The sequence below is a fragment of the Eumetopias jubatus genome, unplaced genomic scaffold (genome assembly GCF_037043125.1).
Source record: "Eumetopias jubatus isolate StellerSeaLion01/CBP00866 unplaced genomic scaffold, mEumJub1_p1.0 scaffold_12, whole genome shotgun sequence".
Classification (NCBI taxonomy): Eukaryota; Metazoa; Chordata; class Mammalia; order Carnivora; family Otariidae; genus Eumetopias; species Eumetopias jubatus.
Window position 1 is genome coordinate 26687380 of NW_028274818.1, and position 6139 is coordinate 26693518.

The following is a 6139-nucleotide window of genomic DNA, read 5'->3' on the forward strand; positions in this document are numbered from 1 at the left end:
GAGAAGCAGGTCTCCTGCCGAGCAGGGAGCCTGATGCGGGACTTGATCCCAGGACCCTAGGATCATGACCTGAGCCGAAGGCAGACGCTTAACGACTGAGCCACCCAGGCGCCCATGGTTAGAAAAGTTTTAAGTAGAAATATGACAACTGGCAGAAGCAAACACTTTCTTAGGAAGAGCTTATTTTTGCTGCCCTGCTTCTCTCTTTAGCTCAGGGTCACAGCACTGGCAGGATGGGCAAGTGTCACGGTCTCCATACTGCCAGGAAGTTCTACAGCCACTGACGAGATCAGAAGTGGCATGATGAACAGTACAAGAAAGCCAATTGGGTCACAGTTCTAAAGGCCAACCCTTTTGGAGGCACTTTTCCTGCAAAAGGAATTATGCTGGAAAAAGTAGGGGTTGAAGCCAAGCAGCCAAATTTTGCCATCAGGAAGTGTGTCAGAGTCCAGCTGGTCAAGAATAGCAAAAAAAAAAAAAAATTACAGTTTTTGTACTCAACGATGGTTGTTTGAATTTTATTGAGGAAAATGATGAGGTTCTGGTTGCTAGCATGCTGTTGTTGACATTCCTGGAGTTCGCTTAAAGGTTGTCAAAGTAGCCAATGTCTCTCTTTCGGCCTTATACAGAGGCAAGAAGGAAAAACCAAGATCATAAGTTTTGATGGCTAAAACATGACAATAATATATTTTCATAAACCAAAAAAAAAAAAAAAGAAGAAGAGCTTATTTTTAACCCAAGTCTCAAAGAATTACTGAGGGTAAATTTCAAGGTAAGTAATAGTTCACATTGAGAGCCACAAAACACCTACAAGCAAAAGATATCCTGAGTGAGAGCCAGAAAACCAATAAACAGCAAGCGCAGACATGTAAAGACTCCATATATTGAATTTTTATCAATGAAATAATCTAAAATGATTATGTTTAATATGCTTCAAGAAATAAAAGCAGGACCAAAAACTATGAGCAGGAAAAGAAACCATAACGAACAACCAAGAAGATTTTTTTTAAAGAACAAAGTAGAACTTCTATAAATAAAAAATACATGATGTTAATTAAATAGTCAAGGATTGATTAAATAGTTGACAAGACACAATCAAAAAGAGAACCAGTGCAGTAAAAGATAGATCCAAAGAATTTATCCAGAATGCTGTCCATGGATTCAAAGAGAAAATATGAATGAAGGGTTAAGAGAAATGGAGGACAGAATGAAAAAGTCCAACATATAGCTCAGTGGAGTTCCAGAAGGAGATGATGGAGAGATTGGGGATGAAGCGATATTTGAAGATAAAGAATTTTTCAGGGTTGTTGAGAAAGATCAATCCTTAGATCCAGAAAGCCCCACAAAATCTCGAGGGAATAAATAAAATGAAATTCAAGGGCGTCTGGGTGGCTCAGTTGGTTAAGCAACTGCCTTCGGCTCAGGTCATGATCCTGGAGTCCTGGGATCGAGTCCCGCATCGGGCTCCCTGCTCAGCGGGGAGTCTGCTTCTCCCTCTGACCCTCTTCCCTCTCGTGCTCTCTATCTCTCATTCTCTCTCTCTCAAATAAATAAAAATCTTAAGAAAAAAGTGAAATTCAACAGAAACATATCACAATTTAACTGCAAATCAGAAAAGAACAAGAAACGATCTTAAAAAGCAGAGTAAGAAAGAAAGCGTATCAGAGGAAATAATACAAGTAAAAACAAAACTTAATGAAATAGAGATAAAATGACGCCATAGAGGGATCTATAAAGACAAAGCAGGTGTTAAAATAGACAAACATAACAAGATTGATAATAAATAAGATTACATATGGCTCTTTGAGGAAGAGGCAGTCGCGGCTAAAGTGGAGGTTTGGGATCATTTTCAGATGAGGATCCACAAGCAACTGATTGATTTGCACAGTCCTTCTGAGATTGTTAAGCAGATTACTTCCATTAGTACTGAGTCAGGAGTTGAGGTGGAAGTCACCATTGCAAATGCTTAAATCAACCTTTTAAATAAATTGATTATCAGTTGTTAAAAAAAAAAGATTACATATGAATAATACCAGGAATGAAAAGGGGGACATAATTCTTTTTTTTTTTTAAAGATTTTATTTATTTATTCATGAGAGACAGAGAGAGAGAGAGAGAGGCAGAGGGAGAAGCAGGCTCCCAAGGAGCAGGGAGCCCGATGCGGGACTTGATCCCAGGACCCTGGGATCATGACCTGAGCCGAAGGCAGACGCTTAACCATCTGAGCCACCCAGGCGCCCTGGGACATAATTCTCTTAAAGTCTTTAAATATTATAGAAACTATCATGAACTTTATGTCAATAAATTAGTACACTTAAGTGAAATGGATAACATATTAGGATATGTTTGGCTTCATGTAAGAGAATACCTGATTGATAGTTGTTTGAGTAATAAGACATTTAATTAAAATATAGATGGATCTGGGGCAGACAGACAAATGCTTTCACATAGGTTTGGAACTAATCATTTTCCATACAACTTTTTTTTAAAGTAAAACATTCATATAGAGAAAAGTGTACAAATCAAGTATATATCTCAAAATAATTTTTTCACAAAGTGAACACATCCAAGTAACCATCACCCAGATCAAAATATGGAGCATTACTATACAACAGAAGCCTCCTTGTGGCAGTAATAATTTAAAGCTTAAACCTCAAAAGTTCTTTTAGTCCATATGGATTCAGCTGGCTTGTATTTTAAAAGCACAAACATTTTCCTGCCCACCAGGTACTAAAAGAGCTACGAATTAAAATGTTTATTTGCCCCTAGAATTCACATTCTTGCCTCAGCTATGCCCACTAACTGTGTTCTCTAGATCCACCTGTGTGTGCTGAGGTTTCCAAGAAGTCCACACATGTGGACCGAGACCAGTGCCACGGTCAAAGTTTTGGGATGCAGCAGTAGTGCACACCCTGAGGTCACCTGAGGCCACTGAAGTCTATGCAGCAGCTTTGCCAAAGGGTGTATTGTCTTGCTAGGGACCATGTCTTTCCTTAAGGTCCAGTGTGTGCAGCTTTGCTCTGTAGAAGTATAAGCTGTAATATCCTGACATAAGCTGTAGTCACCTGCCAAGGTCAAAATGTGAGGTGGCTTAAGACTGAAAGCCTCTTGCAGAAGTTAAAAGCTATATCTATACAACTGTAAAAACTCACCTGGCTTTAATATAACCTCTTACATTGCCCAAATCAAAATCTCCTGAGTATACTCTAAAGTCTAAAGCTCAAAGATACTTACCCTACTTCATAAACGCCTCTCCAGTAGATATTTTGTCACCCAGAATTTAAATCCCTATTTATTCACCAATGTTCACACCCAACATTTCAGATGTTGGGGGCTTTGAGGTTACACCCCTAAAATGTCAGTCTGCTTATTCCAGAGGCAAGGCCTGCCCCTGCATCTCTTACAGCATGTGAGACAACAATAATCAGAAGATTCTACTCTTTATCAGCAAGGCAGCTTCCTAGATAAGGGATATCTGTGCCCACTTCCCCAAACTTATGACTTAGGTAATCCCCCACTCCTCCTTCCAGGGAAGCTAAGAGTGAAGGAGAAGAGAGAGGCCAGGAAAATTATCCTAGTGAACCTCTCCTCACAGTGAAGGAAACACCAAGTGATGGAGAAATGTACTCTCCCCAAACCAATTAAAGTATATCAGAAAACCATGCCTCAGAAGTGAGGCGATGATCTCATGCTAGCAGGCCAAAGTTCCTCTAGGAGAATGTGTACCAGACCCAGGGAAGAGAGTCAGGACTTAATGCACACGACTTGCCAAAAAGCTAGAGCTTTGAGAAGGTGCTCAGAAAAGCTAAAAGCAAGCGGTAATGGAGCCAAGGAAAATCCACAATTCCTGCTCTGTCTGAAAATAGCTAGGTCTTTATTAGTCTATAAGAAGTCATGTTCTCTACAAAAAGGGAGCAAAAGGTCATAAAGAGGAAACAAAGGAGATGAAAGGACAGTACATGAAATACAAAGGCCACAAGAGAGATGAAAAGGGAGTTGGGTAAGGCATGGGAGAACTACAGAAAATCTACACATTAATATACAACAAAAAGAGGCTAAGAACTCACATTATAGACAATGCAATAAATGATGTAAAGGACAAATATGAGAAAGTCCCTTGAAACGTGGAGGAAAAGGAGAAAGGATGAAATAATAAGAGAAAAGATGACAGCAATAGAGGACAAAGAACAGATTGATTGATTTTTTTTTTAAGTTTTATTTATTTAAGTAATCTCTACACCCAATATGGGGCTCAAACTCATGACCCTGAGATCAAGAGTCACATGCTGTACAGACTGAACCAGCCAGGCATCCTGACAAAGAACATATTTAAATCAAGAATTACTGCTGTTCTGGGGTACCTGGCTGGCTCAGTTGGTGGAGCATGTGACTCTTGAACTCAGGGTGGGCGTGAGTTCTCTATACCCATGTTGGGTATAGAGATTACTTAAAATAAAATCTTAAAAAAAAAAAAAAGAGTTACTGCTGTTCCTAAGGGAGGAAAAATGAACAAGAAGTCAAAATTGAAAGTTTTTGGAACTAGAAAAAACCTGAGTATTAAGACTAAAGGGGATCACCATGTTGAATGAAAATGAACAAATAGACCTACATAGACATACTCCGGCAAAATTTTTTTAATTACAAAAAAAAAAATGCTACAACCTAAAGAAAATAAATAGGTTAGCTATAAAGAAAAAATTTTATGTTTGATTTTAACTTTTTCTGGAATACTAAATATAGTGGAGCAACATGTACAGAATTTTTAGGGGAAAATTATCTGACATAGCCATAAGTCAGCAAAAAACATGTACAAAACCAGACATTTTTGAAGTGTAGTCCATGGACTCCTTGGGGTCTTTTTTTTTTTTAACATTTATTTATTTATTTGAGAGAGAGAGAGAGAGAGAGAGATAGCGAGAGACAGCACAAGGGGAGAGGAGAGGGAGAAGCAGGCTCCCCGCTGAGCAGGGAGCCCGGCATGGGCCTGGATCCCAGGACCCTGGATTCACGACCTGAGCCGAAGGCAGACGCCTAACTGACTGAGCCACCCAGGTGCCCTGACTCCTTGGGTTTTAGAAATCTTTCCAGGGTATCTACAAGATCAAAGCTATTTTTGAAATAATACTAAGTCATTATTTGACTTTTTACTTTGTTAATATTTGCACTGTCGATGCAAAAGCAATAGTTAAAATTGCTGGCAGCTTGGCACAAATCAATGCCATGTACCAGCTGTACTAGTAATTATGTTCTTCACCACCACATACTCCCATGTGTCCTTGATGAAACAATAAAAAATATTAATTTTACTAAATCTTGAATCTTAAATGCACTTTTTAAAATATTCTGTGCAGCAAATGGGAAGTATATATAATGCACTGCTGCTGTTTAGTGAAGTATGATGGTCGTCTTGAGGAAAAGCATTTGTGCAATTGGGTTACAAGCTGAACTAGCTACTTTTTTCATGTACTACCATCTTTACTTGAAAGAAGGACACACAAACCATTGTTATTGAGACTTAGGTACTGGTAGACGTTTTTTTGAAAATGTACGAAATGAGCTTATCGCTTCAAAGAAAACAATTGACTATATTTTGCCATTAAAAATTTTGCGATTTCAAGTGAAAATTAAAATATTAGAAAAACTGTATCTGCTACTCCGAGCTCAGATCTTTACTACTTAAAGACTTTTCTGATGAGATCAGTGGTAATGTAAATGAAAGTGATTTTTAAAAATATTGATTAATACTCTATGTTAACCTTTGGAAGACAGGCATAACTCAGTGGACCAATAATTTCCAAATGACCAAATGCATGATGTTACAAAATTATGCCTGGGTAAAAAATCCATTCAATGTGAAAGATGAATCAATAGATTCTAATTTAACAGAGCATGAACGTTCACTGATATGGTTTTAAATTCCACATTGAAATTAATCTTTAGGAAACTACTATTTGCTGAATTCTGGTACAGTATCAAAGAAGAATATCCAAAATTACCTCAAAAGATTATTAAAATACTCCCCTTCTTCAAAATACTTTTCCCTTTTCCAATTACATATTGGTGTGAGGCCAGATTTTCTTCATATATTCCAACTAAAACAACATATTACAACAGATTGGATGCAGAAATGTATGAGCTT

General features: G+C 38.0%; 1 pseudogene; it reads left to right on the forward strand.

Moving 5' to 3' along the window:
- Positions 1-233: 233 nt before the first annotated feature.
- Positions 234-657, forward strand: LOC114222031 (small ribosomal subunit protein uS12 pseudogene; annotated as a pseudogene).
- Positions 658-6139: the final 5482 nt, after the last annotated feature.